Source organism: Poeciliopsis prolifica, unplaced genomic scaffold (assembly GCF_027474105.1).
Source record: "Poeciliopsis prolifica strain line A6 unplaced genomic scaffold, Auburn_PproV2 SCAFFOLD001, whole genome shotgun sequence".
NCBI lineage: Eukaryota > Metazoa > Chordata > Actinopteri > Cyprinodontiformes > Poeciliidae > Poeciliopsis > Poeciliopsis prolifica.
Genome location: NW_026562376.1, coordinates 4,094,033 through 4,110,348, shown reverse-complemented (window position 1 = coordinate 4,110,348; position 16,316 = coordinate 4,094,033).

The following is a 16,316-nucleotide window of genomic DNA, read 5'->3' as shown; positions in this document are numbered from 1 at the left end:
AAATAGGTGTGAGGTGACAATCTTCAGAGAAACATTGAGTGAGAGACACCAACCGGACGGAGATTAGGACGGGAGGCGTCTGGGGTTCAAATCCCCAACGGAGAAGGAACAAAAGCGTGGAAAATATGTAACCTTAGAATCAGGCACCTCTCTGTCCACCTGCGAGGACCCGAATCAGCCAGAACCATGAGAACCATGCAGATGTTCTACTCTGCAGATTAAAGCTCAAAATCTGCATCCATAACAAACTTTGAATTATTCTCCTGTCAAATTGATTTCATTTCAGGCGCCTAAACATCAACAAAAATAAAATGTTGCACATATATTGGTAGTGTGTGAAATGGCTAATCGGTTCTCCCGTTAAAGTCCCTCTCGCTCTCTCACTGTAACGTATAAATGTGCAATAAATCAGTCGAGTTCATTTGCGTAGCACATTTCAGCAACAAGGCATTTTAAAAAGCTTTATATTATAAAAGCAGAACTCATAAAAATAAATTTTTCTAGGACAACAAAAAAAAATATTTCAAAGGTAAAACCATCACAACTTTAACGTGTTTATTTTGATTAATTAATTACAACGGCTTTTAAGAAAATCCATCACATTTTTATTTTTTATTGTATAAGCAAGGATTATGGCCAGAACATTTTTATTCACGTGTTTCTGGTCCATCCGTAAATCTTACGCCCAATCCATAAACAATAACAGCAAAACCACAAATAAGCTTTTCTTCCCCGTGAGACTCATTTCTGCTTCACAAAACGAAGCAGAAATTAATCCTGATTTGACGCAAGAAAAACTTTAGTTGTGTTCAAGTTGTGCTAACAGGAGTTAGTCCATCAGTGAAGCTATTCAAGCTTTAATTAGTATCTCAATGTTAAACATGCAGCACCAGCACAGACGGCCCCAACGCTGACATCAGCGTCAACAACCCACATTCATGAAGATCCGCAAATAATCAGAGGTTCTGAATGGACTGAGCAGAACTTTGCACAAATCTGGTGGTTGAAGAAGCTAAATAACAGATTAAAAACAATAAATATATTTTTATTCAATACTTTAGCAGCAGAGTTTTTGAATTAAAACTTTTGCTTTCCTTGATAATTAAATTGCAATTAATTAATCACATACCTTCCTATATCTCAATGAAAATGTTATAAGTTAGATTTGTCTTTTTTTGAGTTTACCAAGACATTAGGATTAAAAACCAAACCAAAAATAAAAAAGATTATTTATTAGGATAAATAAGACGAGTCTATCTACAAAGCAAAGAGTGATCCAGCTTTTCTTCTAGGGCTGCAACTTACAGTTATTGATTTCAGTAATTGATTATTCTATTGATCATTTTGATGATTAACTGGATTAAAAAAACAGACACATTCTGCAGATTTTTCATTTGAGCACCTAAGCCTTTTCTATACAATATTAGAAATACATAAAAAAAATGCAAATAACTAAATTCATCTTTGAAATAAGAAAATAATAATTTTACAGCTGAAGATGCAACAACAGCATTTCTTTATTGAATGTTTGATCATTCGGATCAAAAGATGCATCTGCAGATAAATAAAAACTTGAAACATCAACATGGAAAAAGTTCAACCTGACATCAAGTCACTAGTTTATGGATTAACTGATTAACAATTGGACCGTAAAAGGTGATATATATTTATATTCCAATTTCAATTTGAATCGGGTTTAGTTGAAACCTCTGAGTGTTCTTTCAGAAATGTTGTGTTTTAGAGTCTGCATGTTAACGATTATTTGAATTAGTTGACAATAATTTCATTAATCAATTAATTATGATTAATTGTTCCAACCCCATTTTCTTCAGCAAACAGTCTGGATCTCAATGTAACTCCACATTTACAGTCCGGACTTGAGAAGGTTCCTAAAATCTTACCAAGATTTTCTGGTTTAGTTTCCATCACAAATATCTTAACTAACTTACAAGTAACTTTTCAGTTACGCTACAATTTAAAATAACTATTTAAAACAAGACAAAACTGACACATAACATTTCGTCGTGATAAATGAGCTTATTTTAAGTAAACAATTCATTAATATTGATTAAAAAAAGTTCACTGGCAGACTATTGTACCTGTGGAACAAATGATCAGAGGAACTATCACTTTTTCATCAATATTAAGAAACTATTGACTTAAAACAAGCTCCTATATATTTGACAAAAGGTTACTGCCTTATTTTAAGTGTGATAAGGTATTCGCAGTAGAAACCTGACCCAAAATACTTGGTAAGATTTTGAGTTTTTGCAGTGTGCAGAGCAGATCTGTGAACTGATGAATTGATGTGCCTCCACTTGATACATTTGTTAATTTGATACTTTAAAAAAGTCTTAAGATGGTATTTTGTCCGTCTGAAATGCAAAGGCTTGGAAGGAGGCAGACTATCTAATCTAAGTATTGAAAATTATCGCTTCTCTTATTTTGCTTCTCTTTAAACCTGAACCGACCTCCTGCCCTCGCCCCCTTGCCTCTCTCACTCTGGATTAAACCAAAGCTGCAACCTTTGATTTTAACTTCATCTCTGCCTCTTGATCCCGCCGTCTGCACGAGCACGGAGAGCGCGAGGCGGATAAAGTGACTAGTCAGCTTCCTGCTGCTTCCCTCTCCTTGTTCTTTGTTGGCTTTCGGCCCTGTAGCCCGGCTCTTTGCTCCCGATGTGCGCACACACCAATGCGCACATGCACACGTTATGATATGCACGGCCTTGCACATGTAGCTGCGTGTGTGGGGTTTGATCTGGGTTCCTGCTGTACTCTATTGTGTCTGGGCAGGAAACAGCTAATCCAGTCAGATCCAACCCAGCCAGGGATCTGGTGCTCATATAGTCTGACAGGCAGGAGCTCCGCTGTGGGAAACAGAAATCTATCCGTCACATCGCCGGCATCTGCTTCTGTCACCGTTCTCAGGAGGATGAAGAAACGAGAACGAGGGAAATTCAACTGTCTGAGAGCCGTTTGACTCCTGTGATCCGGTGTAGAGGGGACAGATTCAGGAGGACGGGACATAAACTCAACTACATTTGTTGTAATAATGTCTATTTTCAATGTTGGGACCAATGCCCAGTTTGGTAAACTTTTTACGTAATATTTCTCATTTTATTCAAACCTCACAGACATAAATCAGGCATCTGTACTTTTTATATTTTATATAGTAAAGGAGATTTAAGATAAAAAGTTCACATTTTGCACATTTTTATTCTTCCATTTTAGTTTTTACTGCTTCTAAAAACAGTTCAAGCGCTTAAAAAAAAAAAGTTTTTTGGCAATAAGTTCATGTTTTTTGGTGTCTGAAAAATGAGCCTTTTCAAAAACCTCCCGTTCGACAAGCACTGCGCCGTTACCCGGCAACCCCATTAGAACTCTGCCTGTTACCCGGCAACCCCAGTAGAACTCTGTTACCCAGCAACCCCAGTAGAACTCTGCCTGTTACCCAGCAACCCCAGCAGAACTCTGCCTGTTACCCGGCAACCCCAGCAGAACTCAGCTCGTTACCTAGCAACCCGGGCTGAGTTCTTGCATGGTTGGTCTCTAGGTACTGCAGTAACAACACCTGGATTATTACCCAGGTGTTGTTACTGCATCTCCAGTTTTCAGCATGGCTTTGGATGGCAAGTAAAAGAATCGTCTTTTTTTGCCCTCCAGCATAGAAATTCCCAGATGTAAACAATAACGTGTCAGGATCCTCCTGACATCATGTTTGAAAGTGCCAAACATAAAGTCGACATGGAGTCCCACTGTGACAGGGCAGAACTTTACAGACGATATTCAAATCTCTCCAATGACTCATTTAAATCTCCATTCATAGAAAACTGAACGCTTTTCATATGACAAGGAGGCCGACAGTCTTTGGAGAAAATCAGCTCTGATGCTACAAACTTCATTAACACTGAAGAAAGAGTCAAAAGGACATTTTCATTTCCTGTTTTCAGATGTTTGAGCCCCCAGCGAGCGTGCATGGACACAACAGATTACGGTCATGGTGCCCAGCAGGAGGGACATTCATGCTACTTCCTACTTCAGCTTTACTTGATAATTTCAGATGGACTAAAGTCAGCAGCTCACACACAGCCTGCAGAATAAAGGAGCAGCCAGGAGGATTTCCCCATTTTTTCCATATCAGGGCTCCTTTGAAAGCTTCGACTATGAGCTGAATGGGAGGTTCCACTGAATCCATTCACCTCAATGATCTGCTCACAATCAACCATATCTGTCATACATGGCTGGGCCGGAGAGACCGGACGGGAGGGCTGAGGGCGGGAGAAAGGCCTCAGTTTGTTGGTGAAGACATGAAAGAGAGAATGAAACAGGAAGACGGAGCAGGTGGCCAGGTGCTAAAAACGGGTCAAAACTTTAAAGGTTTTTATCAGAGCCGGAAAGTAATTTACTCAATTACATTTACTTGAGTAACATTTTGGGGGAAAAAAAGTACTTTTAGGAGTATTTTTACTTTTCTGTTCTTTTTATTTTTACTTCAGTAATTTTACTATGAAGTATTTTTACTATTGAGTAAAATTTCTGGATTTTCTGCCCACTGAATGAAAAACAAACATGTTTTAAACAAAAATTTGCCAGACACAGACATTTGCCTCAAATTAGAAAAAACAAAAATCAAGTTTTAAAAACTTAAAATGTTAGTAAGTGCAAGCTGTTAACTTTACACAACTTTAAGTTAATAATTTTGAGTAACTTAACTGCACTGTAAAACCTAATTAAGTTTTTTATTTATTTTTTCCACTTAAAATTCTGTATATTAAAAGAGAACTTGTTTGGACCAGTTCTTACTTTTTATTTGTTTCTCTGCGCAAACTTTGACATAAACATATTAAGCATAAATATATATTAATGTACATTAATCTATAGTATATTTATTTATAGATTAATGTGCATTAATATCTATTTATGTATTTAATGTATTTATTTTTATTTAGACATATTTAAATCACTCAGAATATATATATATATTAACTTTATATTTCTCATGGTTATATTTGTATTTACTAATATTTAACACTTTGAATGGAGTAGCTAACAGCACATAAAAAATTTCCACTAAGGAAATAATGAAGTATTTTTCATTCCATTCATTTTGTAGTTTTACTTTATCTGATTCCTTTTCTTCACTTTAAAGTTTTGTAATTTTAATGGAAGGAGGTCCAAACTGTCGCAGTGTGAACACACACACACACACACACACACACACACACACACACACACACACACACACACACACACACACAGCTGTCGTATTAGAAAGCCAGCAGCGAGTGCTGGGACACAGGACGGTCTTTAGTTCTGCCTTTTCAGCACCAGACAGTAATGGTTTCGATTTACCATGGGCTTTGCCAGCATGGCCGCACGCTCATGGTGAGTGATCCTTTACTTAAGGGGTGATTTCATGGGGGTCCGTCCGGAGAAAGAGGGGAAGCTAATGTGGAAATCCCTGCCTCCCTCCCAGGTCCAGGTGCTTCTTCGCTCCACCGCCCATCAAAGTCCAACCTCAAGGTTTTTATTTCTGACCCTCCACCTGTTTGTTGTTATTACACTGATTCCAGAAATGTCTCTCCGACAGAAGAACAGAAGCAAATAAATCGGATTCTGCAGATTCCTCCAGTTTTATTTCAAACATTTGCCTGTTTAGATGCTGTAGATGAGCAGCCTGCCCACATAGACAATAATGTCCAACCTGTTTCTGGCAGGTTAGACATTATTAATCGCATAATGACATGATATCCCACAAACTCGCTCGCCAGAATAACTTTTTGAATCTTCTACCTCTGCCAGATGATGGGTCACTATTGAAGGTGACCTGTTATGCTTCATTGAACAAGTTGGATATTTATTACATGTTTTTTTGTTGTTGTTTTGTACAAAATCATTCTGACATAATCAGATTTCAGTCTGGTTAGTTCTGCCTACCTTTGAGCTGTTTTAGAGCGTCTTGTCACTTTCAATCCAAATAAGCTGCTTCTGGCTGCGCCACCCAACTCAACATTTACACTTGCATGTGAAATCGGCTGCAAACAGACGCGCAATGATACAAACACATACCTTTGAATAGCAGAAGTCGAGCCTCCTGCACAACCAACAAGAGTGCAGCAAGTGGATTCTGACACAACAAAACACTTGTCTTGTCCAGCAGGCATTGTAGAGCGCACACTGCGATACAACCAACTGACCAAACCTGCTGGAGCTCCGTTTGGGTTGCTAGGTAACGATAGAACGCTGGTGGGGTTGCTGATTTTTGATGTTCAATTCTGGAGGTTTTTTAAACTGCTTATTTTCCAAACACATAAAAAAACAAGCATTTACTTACTGCCAAAAAACAGTTTGGTACAGTTTTTTTCAAGCACTTGTGAAAAGTTTTTGGAGGGTCTTGATGAGATCTTCAAGATCAACACTGTGGACTTTAAAATTTTGAAGGATTCAGGATATTTCTGTAGCCAGGTGTAGATGCTTTTATCATTTCTGCTGCAGCAGGTCGGCGTCTTCGGTGAGCAGAAGGTAAATCCATGATTTGGGTCCATTTTTGTCTTTTGCAGGATTTCTTTTAGTTGCAGGTTTATTTTGCTCAACTTCATCTTGATAATCTCAACTCCAAGTTTGTGTTCCTCAGATATCTCGATAGATGCGAACATGAGCTTGATTGACAGCATTAAGTTTGGTTGTTTCAGAACTCAAGCAGTGCATTTCTGCAGACAGACGCAGAGAAGCTTGATTGTTTTCCCTCAAATTATCTCATGTTAAACTACTTCGGCATAGTGACCGTTTAACAAATATGCTTTGAAAAATATTTGTTTATAAAAGTTACATGCTGCAACTTTAATTAGTTAATTTAAATAAATTAAAATGAACTAAACTTTAATCGGACTCAACGTTTTCATCGTCACATACATATTTCAGGTTCGTCTTTAGAGTAAAATGTAAAAGACTGTTTTATTCATCTCAGTGTGTGTGTGTGTGTGTGTGTGTGTGTGTGCGCATCGGCCTCCCTGCGTCTCTAATCCATGAAATAGAGTGAAGACCATGAAAACCCCTCCATCCTGCGGCACTCGGCCATATGTCCGATTGAGCTGCTTTCTCCTCAGATTATCACTCAGATCATTTATTTAAGCGCTGTTTCTCCCTCCATTCAGGTTCTTTTTGTGTTCTTGTAATTGCTGCTTTTCTCATGAAAACAACAGAAAACGAGGGAAAGCAATCGTACGTGACCAGCAGCGTCTTCAACATCCTTTCTCCATTTCGCCCCCGAGAGCCGAAACCCAGTGATGTCAAGTGAGTTTTGTTAAACGTTTAACAACATCTTAAAAGTTTCATTAGTCACATTGTGAGCGTTGATCAAGAATGGCCATCTGTTGGTGTTCTGTCTGCACAGGTTTTCCTCTCTGGAACCTAAAACTGGAACCAGAGGCAACATGCAGCACAGAAGTGCTGGGAAAACTTCTTTTACTTAGAATTTGGTGTTTAGACTGATCATGTGACTTTTTATTCAAAGTATGAACTGTTTGGTCAATGTAAAAATAAAAATACCAGAACAGTTGTGATGCATCTCATCTCTTCAGTTTATACATTTTGTTTTATTCAGGAGTATAAAAAAATAAAAAATTATCGAAAAAATATAATAAGATTAAGGTAAACTTAGATTTATTAAAACGGCACAAATAAAAATTTCTGCTGCACAAACGAAGCGCAACTGATTGACACCATTTTTGTTTGTGGGCTTGCTGGTTGACTTTCAATGACACTTTATTAATATCTTTAAAATGATAGAGGCACAAATATAAAATATTTTCACCCCACAGAGGAGCCCTCACCCACTCTGCTCCTTCAGACTAGCCAGCAGCAATTAGCAAACACCTGGTGGAACTGAGCATCTGCTGAGCTCATTATAGGAGCTACTTCTCAAAGCAACATTGATAAAATGTTGAAGGGTTAATAAAGGAGCCATGTTGTGATGACTTTATGAATGCAGAGTTTCAGAGAGAGCAGGAGCTTCTTAAAGAAACAGAGGCCCAATTTCTAATTTCTTTCATGTCATATACATTTTTATAACAACAGAAGGTAAAAGTCACTTGATGGCTTCAAAATACATAATACTGCCCCTTCAATGGTGGTATTTATTTAGTGTTTTTGCCAAAAAAGTATTGTGCTAGGATGAGGCGGTTTTCTGGCTGAATCAACATTTGTGTATTTCGCAGAACTGCAAAGGAAACTCTTCTTCCGCATCACGAGTCACGTGATCAACAACCGGATGTTACTACTGGCAGAAAAGACAAAGAACATGACAGGAAGTGGTAGGATGATTTTGTTCTTAATGACTTCTAATGTGAACAAACTTATTCATGTGTGACTTTAATTGCATTTATTTAAATAATGCAATTGCAAAATTGTGTTTTTCAATTACAAATGAAAAACATTTAGGCAACTGTGGTGTTCCCATAAAATAAGAAATTTTATTAAAATCACACTTCAATAAGCTTGCTCACACCATCACTCATTAAACACAACAGCAACAAAGGACGTAAACAGTTACATGAGGTCCTTTCATAATTGAGCCAATTCGCCATTAGCTAATGCTAATGATCTATCAGCCAATCAGGGAAGAAGCCATGCCTCATATTGAGGCTTATGCGGCATTGTAGACGGCCATTTTACAGAAAATCAATGGATTCAACATGTTGAACACAACCGCACATTGTACTCCCCCCAAAAAACAAAACCCATCCCACTGCCACTTCCTGTTTTCTTTGTCATTTTCACCAGTAGTAACATTCAGCTGTTCATCATGTGACTCCAGTGATACAGAAAATTCGGAAAAAACACTTTTTAATCTTAGAACATTAGTTTTTTTCCCCCTGAATAGCTGTATTTTCATTAAAGGTGTATGTAATATCTTCATAATTTCAATTTGTGCAACTCTGTGGTAAATTGAACATTAACCTCAGAAGCCGCTTCTTTCAAAGCTGAATAAAGGCGGAAGATTCAAACCCACATCTCCATCTCTGTATTTTCTGCTCTCCTCTGGTTTGATGAAGGGTTTTGTAGAAAGCGTTGTTAGCCGCGCTAAGCCACCCTGAGCCGGCCGATAATTCCCCTGAAGGGCCGCCGCGCTTTGAAGCTCCACATTCATCCGCCTCTTTCTCCTCCATCGGCGTCTGCGTCCCGCTCGCAGCTCAAACCCGATGATGTAAAGAGGCAGAGGAGGAGGGGATTTAAATTACAGCGCCGTCTTTCTTCCCCGTTGTATTTAATGGGTGTTATTGTGGGAGACTCGAAGCACAGAGGAGCTGCGAAGGCCGATCCCTCTGAGAGGCCGATTCTTGAGTTTTTAATTAAAGCGAACAGAAGGATCTGAACGAGGCTCTTGTCTCCGAGTCGCAGCGCAGAGCTGGAAAACTGCAGAGCCGCAGAGAGGCTGTTTACAGATAAATCCATTAACAGTTCTCATTAATCAATTAACTCATTCATGGAGAATAAAAAGGATAATTAACTCCTGGTTAAAGGCAGCTCTGCTGAGAGAGGTCAACCCTTTTCAAACTGTTGCTTTGCTGCGGGAACTTAATGTGCTCCTTCTTTAGAAAACTAGATTGGCTTGACAAGACACCGGCGCTGAATAATAGGTTTTATTTTACATTTTGCAGAACTGTTAGGGAGAAAATAACTGATAGAGATAGGAAAGATTAAAAAGATTTAACACAAAATGACAGAAAACTTATGAGAAAGTAAAATAAAATGATTTAAGAGTAAAAGCAACAAAAAAGGGCTGAAACTGTATTTCTTTTTTATGCTCTAATTTGTCAGTATTATATTAAGTATATCAATAAGTGTATATGTAAAATAAGAATTGTATGTTGTAACTTGTTTGATTGGCTCTAATAAAAATATTTTTACAAATAAAAAGAGTAAATGTTAATATGAACAAGTTCAGATTGGATTTGTTTTAATTTTTGCCTCATAAGACAGAAAACTAAGAAAAAAGAGGAAATGTCATTTTTAATTAATGCAGAGAATTACATTCAGTAGCTGGAAAAGAGAAAAGAAATATTATTATTATATATCATTTCTCAGCCAAAATGTAAAATATAATTACAGCTAACAACTTTTGTTGGGTTTGTTTGTTTTTTGGTTGCATTAAAATGTTTTATTCCTGTTTTTGTTTTATTTTGGTTTTAATTTCTAAAATAATGAAGCAAAACAATTTTTCCATTTCATTTTGTTTGTTTTTTTTATTCCTTATTTTATGGTTTCGATTTTCAACAATGTTTTATCTGTTTTTATTTTCTATCCATTTTTAAATTTAGCAGTTGTTCTGTTTTATAGTTTGTATATTTGTACAATTGTAGTGTTTTGCATTTTTGTTGCTGTTTATCTGCTAAAAATGCTCTTAAGACTTTATTTTTTATTTTTAGCAACATGTTTTTCTGCATTTTCTGAAACATTTATTTCTTCTTAAGCTTTTTTTTTTTAAACTTATTTGTAAATATATTTAGATTTCTCTATTTTTTAAGTTAAAATTTTTCTGGTTTAGTCTTTTTTCTTGATCTAAAAATGTTCTCTCTACAGATACGTTGGCATTTTTTTTCTCTCAGGTTCTTTATTTCAAGCTGTAAAGCTTCTGCTCTCATCCCACATCTAGTGGGAGTTTGTTGCTGTTGGGTTTGAGCATCCAGCCTCTTTTGAGGCCCGATTTGAGCCGCTATAAAAGAAGCAGTGAGGCGAAGTGGAGGGCAACGAGCGATCGGCTGCTTCTTCTACCTGAGAGCAAACACACATCGCAGCAAAGCGCCGTCAAGTGCAGCTGAGAGGGGCTGCAGAGGGGCAGCAACAATGGGCCCCCGGGGCTGCAGTGTGACCCCTGGGAGTCTATCATTCAAAAAAGGGTTAGTCTATCATTCACACACTCTGAACAGATTCACGAGGCCAGGACAGGCAGTTCTTTATCACAGAGGGGAGGAGGAGGAGTCAGGAGGTGGAAGTACGTTTCCACAGAGAATTAAAGCTAAATCGGCTTCAGAGCAGGGAGCAGGTACGCAACGCTCAAACGTGTCCAACTGGACGAATCCTGCAGACTCCAACGAGCCGAGAGCCGCCGTCATTTCATCCAAGAGCCACTTTAGTTTTTAAGGAGCACAAAAAAATATTTCTGAAAATACAGTGTAAAAAACAGAAAATCTTTCCAAGTGTTTGGTGGAAATATTTTAGTACACTAAAAATAAGACAAAATTTATCACAGCTCTGTGAGGCATCTCGACACTCACACCGACGCTGGAAACAGGAACCGCGAGCTGCAGGACGAGGGACCGGGCCGGAGCGTCCAAACGTCCTGATCGTCCTAAAAGAGACAAAACAAACTGAAGGCAACAAAATCCAACCGATTTAACCACACTGCAAAAACACAAAGTCTTACCGAGTAGTTTTAGTTTAGTTTCTAGAGCAAATATACTTGAAATAAGAGAAAGCTAATTTACAGGCAACATTTCAGCACAATAAAAGAGCTTGTTTTAATTAAATAATTCACTATATTGATTTTAAAAAAGTCTTTGTTCCACTGGCAGATTATTTCACTTAAAACAACTTTTTTTTATAAGTGAAATAATATGAATTTTCAACAATATTAAGAAAGTATTTACTGAAAACAAACCCCTGTATCTTGCTGAAACATTACCTGTAAGTTAGTTCTGTCTTATTTCCAGTGTACTAAGATATTTGCTCTGGAAACTAAACTAAAACTACTCGGGAAGACTTTGTGTTTTTGCAGTGTGGTTAAATCGGTTGGATTTTGTTGCCTTCATTTTGTTTTGTCTCTTTTAGGACGATCAGGACGTTTGGACGCTCAGGCCCGGTCCCTCGTCCTGCAGCTCGCGGTTCCTGTTTCCAGCGTCGGTGTGAGTGTCGAGATGCCACACAGAGCTGTGACGAAAGGAGCAAAATACAGACATTTCACACACACACTGACACACACTCACACAGCAGTTTTTCAGCTCATTAGGCAGACGGTGGCGTGGATAATCAGGTTTTATATGGATGCTGCGAGGTCATTATGATCTAATTACCTTTAGTGGGTATTCAGCTGGGCAGAGAGGGAGGAGGAGGAAGGAAGGAGGAAGGACGGTGCACATCTCAGAGAAAAGACAGAAAAAAAAACACAATGTCAGCGGTAGCATCCTGATGCATCTAAAGCAGAAAGTTTTGTTTTCAACGATTGGCTAGAAATGTGGCACTTTGATGAGAATCAAAATTGTTTTATGGTTTTTTTTATCTAAACTCTCAGAAAAATCTGAAAACTAAAGTACTTAATTAAAGCTTTTCTCTGATCCTCCTGATTGTATTCAGGTTTCTGTGCTTTATGCGTTCATGCTGCTAAGAAGCTGATAAAAAAAATACAAAACTCTGACAGAAAGCAGAAACTGATGCAGAAACTTATCAACAGCAGAAGGAAAAAAAACTCTTTGGTTGGTAAAATCAAGACAACGTGTCCCTTTACACGCTGAAGTAAGATTCCTGCACTGTAAAAAAACATTTGCTGACTCAAGTTGGCTCTAGTGTCACTGCTGCTTGCTCTGTTACAATGAATCAACTTTACTGCACAAAGTGAAGTTTAGGTTAAATATAAAAATGTGAGTGAATTTATGGAGCACATTTCCGCCATGAACAAAAGAATAAAAGCCCAACAGGAAGTCATAATTATAAGTTTTAAAGTTTTCTACAGTCTCATAATCATGACTTTCAACCTCAGAATCATGATTATGAGATACTTACTTATCCCATAATTGTGACGAAATCTCCTATTTGTGACTTTAAAAGTCAAAACTTTGACTTGTATCTCACAATGATGAATTGATATTATTATAACTGAATCCCATAATTATGAGTACATTAAAGCTCACAATTATGAGTGAAAGTAGAAATTATAACTTTATATCTCAAAATTATGACTTTTTATGTCATCACTGAAACTCATAACTGTAACTTTTAAAGTCAAAATTATGAATTATTATCTTATACTTATAATCCTGAAAGTCAAAATTATGACTCTGAAAGTGGAAATTATAATTTTCTATCTCAAAATTATGACTGAATCTCATAACTGAGAATTTGAAAGTCAGAATTATGACTTTATGTCTAATAATTATGACTTTAAGACTCATATTCATTCATGCCTTCCTGTTGGGCTTTTATGATTTCCTTCATGAGCTTCACATGCACTCCAGGCTAGCAGGGAGGAAAAGTTAAATCACGTTCCTGTTTTCAGACAATTGGAGCCCCAGTGTGACGCAGAGAGCTGGTTAAATTCCACGCTGCATACATGGGGGTCCAAACCTTTTGTCGCAGCGTGTTAAACGGGTTAAAGAGTGCTGTCCTGGAGCCACCAGTGTGTGTCCTGGTCAGCGTGCGCGCATAAAGGAGTCCATATGGCACTGGTCAGTCGGCCGCAGCTCCCAGCCAGGAGGGCCGGCCGACTGCCAATCAAACAGAGACGGAGAATAAATAATGAGCGGGAGGCGGCCACACACTCAGAGATGGTACAATAAGCATCAACAACAGAAAGCAAATGTATTAAATGTCCCATCAGCTCTGACCAGTCAGTTAAAGGAGATCTATTGTCCAAAATTCATATTTTTTATTTGTTTGGGTCTCAACTCAAAAACAGCCAAAACTGTAAAAAAATAAGCATAACACCAATTTTTTTGTTGTTGTTAGTAAGTTCATGTTTTTGGTGTCTAAACCTTTTGAATGCAATGTCACAAATCAGCAGACACTGCCTGCCGCCTAGCAACCCAGTTTTAGCTAGTAGAGTTTTCATGTTTCTGTATTTTACTTGAATATTTATTTTTCTGATGACGTTTTACAATCACTCCCTATATTATAAGAGGATCTGTTATGCAAAATTCACTTTTTGCATGTTTTATACTTCCATTTGGAGGTTCTAAAAACAGTCCAAGCACTCAAATAAACAAATAAATAACATTTGATTGTTTCTTGCATTTTGGTGTCTAGAAAATGAGCTGTTTCAAAAACCATCAAATGTGATGTGACATTTAACCAGCATCAATATCTATTATTTGACATCTAGTTTGATTTTGTCACATTCATCTAAAATGTTTGTTTTGCCTTTCTTAACATTGAACTGTTTCCCAATTTTTAAACTTCTTATTCTGTATATTTTCCTCTCAGTCTAAAATTAAGGTTCTGCTTTCTTATGTAATTACTTGGATCTCTTTATTTTTATTTTCAGTGTATTAAGTTTTATCACCCTGAAGTCATGTTTTCTTTTTAACTTGCTTTTTATTTTTGTTGATTTAACTCAAAGAGCTATTGGTTTTGGGTCTGATTTTAGTCTCTGCTGACCCAAAATTTGCAGACAAACACACAGAATTGGCCTCATTCAGTTCCGCCAACAACAAACAAGAATCTGACCCCAAACCAAGATTCTTGTCAGAATAAACGGTGTGTGTGCCTCCAAACCTTTGCATTAATCTTTTATAAAACAGCCCTTGAAGCTGGAATTCTGTTGATCTTCTCAGCTCAAACAATGCGGCTCCTCTGCAAACCAAAGGCCTCCTAATGACTCCTTTCTCTTCGCTGATTTTCAGCCGTTTGGATCCTTTGCGGAGCGTTTGGCACATTTGATCAGGAGATTAAGGGGGGACCTGAAAATGGTGGAAGGTTTCCTGACAGAGGCCAGGCTGTGTGGTCGAGGCCTTCAAGTGCTACTTCACCGCTGCTCTCAGTCGTTTGGCAGGATTGGAGATCCAGTTGAAGCTCCTTTTGAGTCCGGAGTTCAGCATTACGTCACGTTAAAGGAATTCGGACAGAATCCGGACGGGCTCGGCTGCCACTCAGTCAGAACTCCGAACCCGCCCTGCAGGCTAGTTAGCATTAGCATTAGCTTAAATTTAGCTAACGGGTTGTTTAGTGGTTTGTTTCCCGGGTAATCCTGATAATTTATTCAGAATCATTCAGACAGAATCAGAACAAATCTGCCTCTAAATGGATTTTAGGTTAGTTTGGTTGGAAACAACCAAATGGCTTTAAAACCAGAGCAACGGTCCAACTTCCCCCTTTTACCGTAATTTTAGGAGCTGTAGAATTGCGCAAACTGAAATGATGAAAAATAAATTCTCTTAATGGAAACATGACAAATTTCATATTATTCGATAAAAAGTTGCACTGGGATGAGGTGGTTTTTCAGTCGAGTTGAAATAGATGTGTTTAGCTAAAATGTAAAGGAAACAGTTTTTCCCGCATCACATACATCACGTGATCAACATCCGCGAAACTACTGGCGAAAACCACGAAGACAACAGGAAGTAGTCTTCTTCGTGGCTTGTAGTTTTTTTCCCTGACAATATTACATTTTGTCACAATTTATTCATGTACTTTTTACTTGAGTAATTTTAATGTGAAGCATTACTCTTATGCGAGTAAAACTTCTGGATACTATCGACTGATAAACTTTAGTGAAAAACAAACAAAAAAAAATGCATCAGATTGCTTAAATGTTTTTTTTTTAATTGTCTTAGCTGAATTAAAAACCATTTCTATTCATTTGAAATGATGCATGTTGTGAAGAGTCGACTAAAGCTGCCAGATTAAACTCAGGATGAGCGAGTTAATAATTTGAGAAATTACAACAAAACCAAAATTTTGAAGTTTGAGAGTTTTCTTGTCTGGTAAAAATCAGAAACGGATTTTTATGAAAAGAAAACATTGCCAGCCTATAAAACTGGAATGAGATACCAGTGAGGAATGAGGTTGCTTGTTTAGAGTGGAAAACATTTACAAATGGAAAAGCAGATTAAGGAATACAGAATTCAAATATAATATATAAAAAAGTGTGCATATCACGAAAGAATGTACATAAGATAAAACTGAAACCAAAATGTTAGAAAACAATACATTGAAAGCGATCAGTGGTGAATGCCTCAGTATATAAACCTAAATCCAGTGGTTGGCTGTGAGGTTTAGCGACATCTCGTGGTGACATTGCAAACTGCAGCCAACCTGGATCTCGCCATCATAACCTGGTAGTTTTACCCTTTTTTCCTTTAAAAAAGGGTAAAGCTGGAATGATTCAAATGAATTTTAATGCAAACGCAAACTATACAGGCATCTTGTCCTGCAACTAATTATTTTGCCAATCGATTAATAGAATAAAAAATACTGGCATGTTTTACACATTTTTTATTCAACCTCAAAATATAAAATTTTATAAATACTAAAAGTTGTAAATGTAAATTTAAAAAAAACATTTTTTTTAAACAGCCACTTCAGGAGACCTGAGTAAAACATTTA